Source organism: Cupressus sempervirens, chromosome 7 (assembly GCF_028749045.1).
Source record: "Cupressus sempervirens isolate cs-2001-9-10 chromosome 7, ASM2874904v1, whole genome shotgun sequence".
Classification (NCBI taxonomy): domain Eukaryota; kingdom Viridiplantae; phylum Streptophyta; class Pinopsida; order Cupressales; family Cupressaceae; genus Cupressus; species Cupressus sempervirens.
Window position 1 is genome coordinate 327,858,652 of NC_143124.1, and position 7,609 is coordinate 327,866,260.

Here is a 7,609-nt window from a genome sequence, read left to right on the forward strand (position 1 = left end):
CTTGGTGGTTTAATAAGGATAGAAGTTTCATTGAGTAGAAGATCTTAATGAAACTTCCAAAATGAAAAACTTTCATTATTGAATGGCAATTATGTAGTGGAAGGTTCTCTATGGCCCTCATCACATTTCTCATGAAGGCTCATGGTGGTACGCTAAAAACCAAGAAAGTTGAGGGAAACAAGAGACTAAGAATATGGATTTGTTGCGACCCACTTTGTGTGACTCCTACTATGTATGATTATGTTGATAGTTTTGACTCAATCAATTAGGTTGGTTGACCTAGACTGGAGAATTTTATCTTTGCATCAATTTGTGTGAGCTAGACACTAAGTCGTTATGTGTTTGACTTAAAATTGTAGTTGATATGATCTTGGTCGATATGTGTTTAGACTATATAACTTGTGGTTTTGGTTTCTTTATTTTATATGATGAAGACCTTGTTCGATTATGAGTGTTGATTGACTATGTATGACTTGACTTGAGTCAAATACTTTATAGACTCCGATTAGATTTTTGTTGTTGATATTATTAGATGGGTAATTTAATTTAATTATCTTTATGATAGTCGTAATATGTTTGATCTAATGAGATGTCGATATGATGGTTAAAATTTCGGTTGTATTTACATGTTATATCTTATGATGAATGATGAATGTTTAGAATTCATATTATTTAAAGGTAAATACGTTTTTGAATTTCTATAAGAGATATTGTATTGAGGATGTTATTTTTATTTATCATCATGTTGACAATACTGATGTTTTGGCATGTTTGAGGTTGTGAGTGTGTAGGTACTGAAGGCGGACGATTGGTTGAGGTAGAGAAGTTTAGCTCCTTGGCAGGGTTGGTCCAGAATTTGTATGGTGTAATTATACACACACCCACTTAGTTAGTTTTATTTGAATTTAAATTATTTTCTTTGATTCTATTTTTATCTAGATAGATAAAACGTTTTGTTATATGTATACATAGCGTAAATCACAAAATGAAAAGATTTAACATTTATTGCTTTTGAAAATATTAAAATTTAGATTAGTAATAAACAAAAACTTCTTATTTTGTTTTTTTCTTTTTGAAATTTACTTGTTCAAAATTTCAAATCTTAAATAGCTAGTTGAGAAAAATAATTGGTAATTAATAGTTTCTTTCAATTTTAAAATTTGGCCATGAATTAGTAAATGGTGAATTAAATAGAATGTAAGTTTAACTACTTTTTAAAGCCAACTGTAAATTTTTCATTTATGAACCATCTTGTTGGTTGCTAAAATTGGGGAAAAGGAGTCGTTCGAGAGGGGAGACGTGTTGTAGAGGGAGAGCGATTTAAGAGAGGAGGAGGCACGTTTTTGAAAGGGGGACAAATTGTGTTTGCTTTCCGTCAATTTCCTTTGTTGTCATCGAAATTTTGTATGATGTGTGACGTGAACTGGTGTGTTTTGCCCTCTCTTCACTTCCAGGGCGAGCTGTGAAAAGGTTGGTTGAGGTATTGTAGCTCGAAATGGGGGATGGACGACAACGGCGGTCTCGAAGAACATCAAGAATGAATCTGTCGATCTTGAACGGATACCTATAGAGGAAGTTTTGGAGCAGCTAAGATGGACGAAGGAAGGTTCATCAGAAGCCGAAGAGATTGATTTTGTGCTTTGAAAGGGGGGGGAAAGGAGTAGCAAATTAGGAAGGAGGAGGATAGTCGGCAGGGGAAGGAGAGACAGCTCAAGTGGAGAATCGTTTGATTGGAGAAAAGCTCAAGGAAGCTTTTGCGTCTGCTTCAACCTTTTTTTTTTCAGGTTCCGTAACTTTATTCCCTTAAATTTTATATCCATATTTCTATTTTTGTATTCGGGTTTCACTATGAGTAATATGGAAATCTGAATACTATCGATTGATAGGTGGCAGTATAGGAGTTTTGCAGTGTAGTTAACTTCTGCTATTAAACAATGGTGTTAGACAAGTCAAGTTTTCAGCAATTTCGGTTTTCCATCTTGTCTTTTTTCTTTTCTGCCTTAGTGAGGAATCTCTTTAAGCACCCAAATAACTCGTATCTGGATAAGTCTACGTCTGATGTAGGAGTACGACTTGAAATGTTTAGTTTCTATGAACTAAGACTAATACTAAATAGCGTGCGTGGAAACCATCTTCAGCCATTTTTTTTTATTCAGCCTAAATCACCTTGCATGATAGGAATCGAACATCTGCATGATTGTCTATATCGAAAGTCTTCAGCTCAATGAACTGGATGATCACTTAGATCTGCAACAATTTTCTCAACATGAAGTATTGGTTTGATTTCAACGTCCAAAAAAACAACCATCACTTTCTAAAATAAAAGAAAATGGCGATGTCATTGCATAATACTGGATGGACTTTTGAAAAATTTAGGCTTGTAGGTAGAATGGGCAGTGTTCAAATCTTTTTTTATATTAGGCTTGAATAGAGTTTCAAACGATAGCTTTAACTTCTCAAATTCCATTTTTTTTTAAGCCGTTAAAGTTTAGAATTATAAGTTGCAGTTGTAGTTGGTTCTGTCATTTTCTTTATCTAATGTTTATTATTTTCTTCTCGGAGGGGTTGTTACTCAAACCCCGTTTACTGGCTGCTCGTATTAGTGCATACGTGTAAGGGTAAGGTTTTTGTACCCTTGTACAACTTTCTCTTTCCTTGGGAATTATTTGGACTTGCTTGTCTCTAACGAAGTCATTAGGGTATATTTTTAGGTTTAGAATCATTACTATGACATTTACTTCATTCAAATAGGTGAAACTTTTCAAATATTAGTAGAGAGGAAAGTATAAAATTTAACTTGTTTTAAACCATTTTTGACATTCGAAGAAAAATTGGATTCCTTTTTAAGTGTTCATGAGTTTGAAGTTATATTTTTAGGTTTAGAATCATTACTATGACATTTACTTCACTCAAATAGGTGAAACTTTTCAAATATCAGTAGAGAGGAAAGTATAAAATTTAACTTGTTTTAAACCATTTTTGACATTCGAAGAAAAATTGGATTCCTTTTTAAGTGTTCATGAGTTTGAAGTTTAATTAATTATTTTAGTATTAAAAGTTTAAGGAATTTTTAAAATAGTAAATTCTTAACTCTTTCTCAATGATCTTGTATACTTGATACTTATTTTCTTATTAAATTGTATTCAGGAGTAAATTTTTTGACTTTGGGAAGGGTGTTGAATGTGGGATCAAAGAGGAAGGTAATTAATGGAAATTTTGAATTGTATTTTTCTTAGAAATTGTCTACTAGTCTTTTACATTAAATTGGTTTATAATGCTTGGCCGAGCTTGGTAAAACATTTATGTGTATTATTGAAATGCATTGGTTATTTTACATTATTTTTCCTCTTCCACATCCATGTGTATGTTTTCTATTCGACATATGTGTAAAGTAGAATTAGGCACTTGGCTACATCAGATCCTTTTAATCCAATTATGCTAAGTTGTTAGCCTTATTGTGCCAAGGTCAGGTAGTTCTTCTTAACCAGAGAACCTCAGTGAGCTAACCACTCCATGGTTGGGCAGTAAAAATGCCTGGACCACTCTTCTTTCTCATGATAGCAGATGGACAGTGTTTCGATGGCTTGGAGACAGGATTACATGTGGATGGGCTCACAGGTCTGATGGCATGGTTTTTTATATGTTTTATGTTATTGTACGTTTATCTTATTTGACGTACTCATGATTCTTTATGTTCGATGTATAGGTCGGCATACTTATGACTTATGTTTGATGTGTAGAATTTATGACTTTTGTTAGTTATGATATCAACATGTGGTCCACTTTGTAACATCAGATGTATAGAAAGATTAAGATATTTATGTAATAATGATATGTGATATTAGTTTTAACTTGACTAAATGTTGTTATGTAATTTCCAACTTTAATTTGAATTTGGAACAAGTAATTATGAGGAATTTGACTTTTCAACTTTTTATTCCCACATTTTGTGGTTGATTTGCGTACATGGCAATGTTAGAGAATTCGATTCTTATAGGATCACAAGTAACTTTTGTCCAATTACAGTGGGGGAAGGGGAGTCCAATCGAGAAGAGTAGTAGTGTTGTTCAAACTAGAAACCTTGAATTGCAAGAGAAAATATTTTTGTTTTCAATGAGACATTATTGAGAGAGTGATTAAGAGCGGAGATTGAAAATATGGAAAGCATGAAAAGTAAGAACAAAAGTGGAGCCAAGGCCGAGTAAGTTCTAAATAGAGGAAGCTCAAAAGGGTCAAAGTATCAAATAAATTTTGAAATCACAATATTAAAATATGAAATATTACAATGATTAACCCAACACCATGTTATACAATTTTACTTTTGAGTGATCTAAAAACATTTTATATGAATGCTTTTCCACATAATTAAACAAGGTAGTATGTAGTGCCTACCCTTAGTTTACTTTTTAGTTATTATTGCCAAACTCTTTTAGGCCAACTTTATGATTATATTTGATGATTAGTGGTATTTGCATTCCAGATTGTTGTATATTATTTCTTGCTTAATTGATTATATGATGAGATTACTTGGTACTAGTTATTTTATGTATGCATGATTATTCTTTGATGACGATGATTGTTTACATTTATTTCAATTATTTCATGATGTTAGTTGGATGAATGATTTATACATATTATTTATGAATGCTTACCCCATACTCGCATGTGTATGGTGTATCTGTATGTTTTATTTTTTATGTATGATGTTTATGATATGATCGAGGGAGGGAGTCATAGTCACCTGCTAGTCGAAATCTACACAATGTACCACTTCTTGTCATTGCATATTTAGTTTAGAATATATGTGTATGTACATGCATGGATTTTATGTAGATTGCATGTACTAGGTATCAAATTGCCTAAATTTTCAGGATGAGCATACCCTATGACAATATCTCAATGGTAAGAGAGGGGAGATAACTCTTGAGTCTGAATCCTATCCTTAAACCATTTGTCCTAAAAAGTAGGGCAATAATATGAGTTGTCTACCTTCTAAATTTGTCAAATGACATAAATTCGTGATTATAACGCTTAAGTTTGATCAACTTTTATTTACTTTATTATAGGTTATCTTTTTAGTCTTGTGGTTATGTGATTATTTTTGTTATTATTTAATCGAATTAAAAGAATTTTTAATGAGAGTTTTATAAAGAAAATTCAATATTTAATTATATTTAATTAATTGAGAAATTAATTAAATAAAAGAATTAAATTTAAATATATAGTTATAATTTCAAATTTTGGAGCATAATAATATTTATTTAATTTAATAATAATATATTTAGGAGGATTTTTAAATAAATGTTAAATATTATTATCACTTAAGTTAATAAATATTTCTATCAAAAACACTTTAGTAATTAAGTTAAAGTGAGAAAGCAGATTTATTTAATAAAGATATTTTAAATTGCAAAAATTGTGCATGAAAATGTAAAAGCTAATAAAATATTAAAAATAATTTTGATCGATAAGTTCCCTTAGCTGACTACACAATCAAAGCCCCAAATTAGGGGAACTCGAACCATACTATAAACTCAAATTGTGTGTTTTCAAAATCAAATAAAACTATGAAACTACACTATTAATTGTATGTTTTCTTATGTTTTGGGTTTGGGGTTGACTTAGAATGTTGACCAGTTTAGGACATCTACCAAAGGCTGGGAGTTATTATTTTGATGATTACATATGATGACATGATTTGGCTTATATATACTTTCTTGGATCAGTCTTGTTAGGATGATCGTATTAGTGATGTTTGTACTTTGACTAGTGATTTTAGCACTTGTCAGTTGCTTGTTTAAGAATTGATGTATGGTATGTGGTCTTTAAAGGTCTTTTTGCTTTACTAAGCTTAGGGTAGATTATCTATATGTAATATCAGGAAGTGGCTTGCAATGGAGGCCGAAGCTCAAAGAGGTTGTCTGGGTAATCCATTGTAGGTTGTTTAAATAAGTGATAACATTAGATTAAATGAGAGTAAAATTAATTAACAAGAGTCATTATTTTTTCTTGCCCGTGCCTCGAGTGTTAATATAGACTAGGATGAGAGTAGAGAGGATGCTTGGTTGTGACCTTGCTTCATTGGTATGCCTTGTCAATATGAAAGGATACTAGTGTTGCATAGAGTCACTAGGGGGGCGGAGTCCAATCAAATAGTCAGGGTAACCTTGGAGTTGACTCATGCAATGACACTTGCCCACTTACATAGTAGATATCCTATAAGTCATTGTTGCCTCTAGATTTAGATGTCACTTGTGTCTTGGTACCCTGAGTTAAATTGCTTTCAGGTTTTCCCTTGACCTAGATATTACTTTTAACTTTTGGGATTGTTATCCTATTCGGGGCTTGAGACTATCTCCTCGGTATGGTGGGAGTGGACCCTTTTCAAGTTACCACGAGGTTAGGTGGTAGTGCTTTTTACTTTTACCATTGAGATCTGTTAGTTCGATGTCATGGTTGGAGTTCCTTGTTCTACATTTCCTTTCATTCTATCTTTGTGTACTATGATGGATGGTTATACCTATTGTTATGTATTTTATTTCATGGATCTTAAAGAGATGATGTAATCTATTTTATGATGTATATTCTTTCAACCTTTCATACCCATTGACCTATATAGTGGATGATTGTGCATTCCAATTATTGCCAAGTGGCATTTGGGACATTGTATATTACTTAAATGGATTTGAACTTGTACTTAATCTAAAATGTGGATGTGTTATATATATAAAGGTTTTAGTATTAATTAAACTTAAATGGGATTCTATGTCAACGGATCCTTAAGGAATGTAATATGTTTATGTGTTTCTTATGTATGAATGTATGTTATTGCTTCCGTTGTTTTTAACTATTGTTATATGTTATTTAAAAAAAAAAATGTTTGACAAACTTAGTGAAACTTTAGGTTAGTTCTTTTGGATCCCTAGGCAGGACATTACATAGTAAAACAACCAATCTTCATATTCATGACACCATTTGTCAAACTCTGAATGCTATAAGAATATCATAGTTACCAACTTCAGACATGCCTAAATTGAAGTTTTAAATAAAATAACAAAACCTAAAATGCACTTCAATGCTACAACTAAAACGCATACAAAACCAAATTAAAATTAAAATATTAAACCCTAATGCTTTGAGAAATTTATTAAAATAATAAAACTTAGTGCTTTGAGAGAAGAATATTATGTTGCAAAATAGAGATTTTGTAACCATTCTAAAATGGTTTTATTCAATTTCGCCAGAGTTTCCTAATGTCTAAAAGCAATGGAAAATATTTTTAGAGGACTTCTGAATAATTCTTCAAAGATGCCAAAGCAAAATATCAACAATAATCTTCTTACCCTTAGAAAAGATTTAGAACTCACTGTCCTAAGTGTATCGTTTTTTCATCCACATTTAGCATACAGGTCTATATTAAATGACAGCATATAAATCTTTGTAAAATATGAAATAAAAACATAATGTAATGATATTAGTGTAATTTACTATCAAATTTATTTGTTTTTCCACATTTGGAATACAAGTGTATATTCAGAGGAAATATATATATAAATCTTTGTAAAATTTGAAGTACAAACATGATATAATGATATTGTTGTAATTGCTT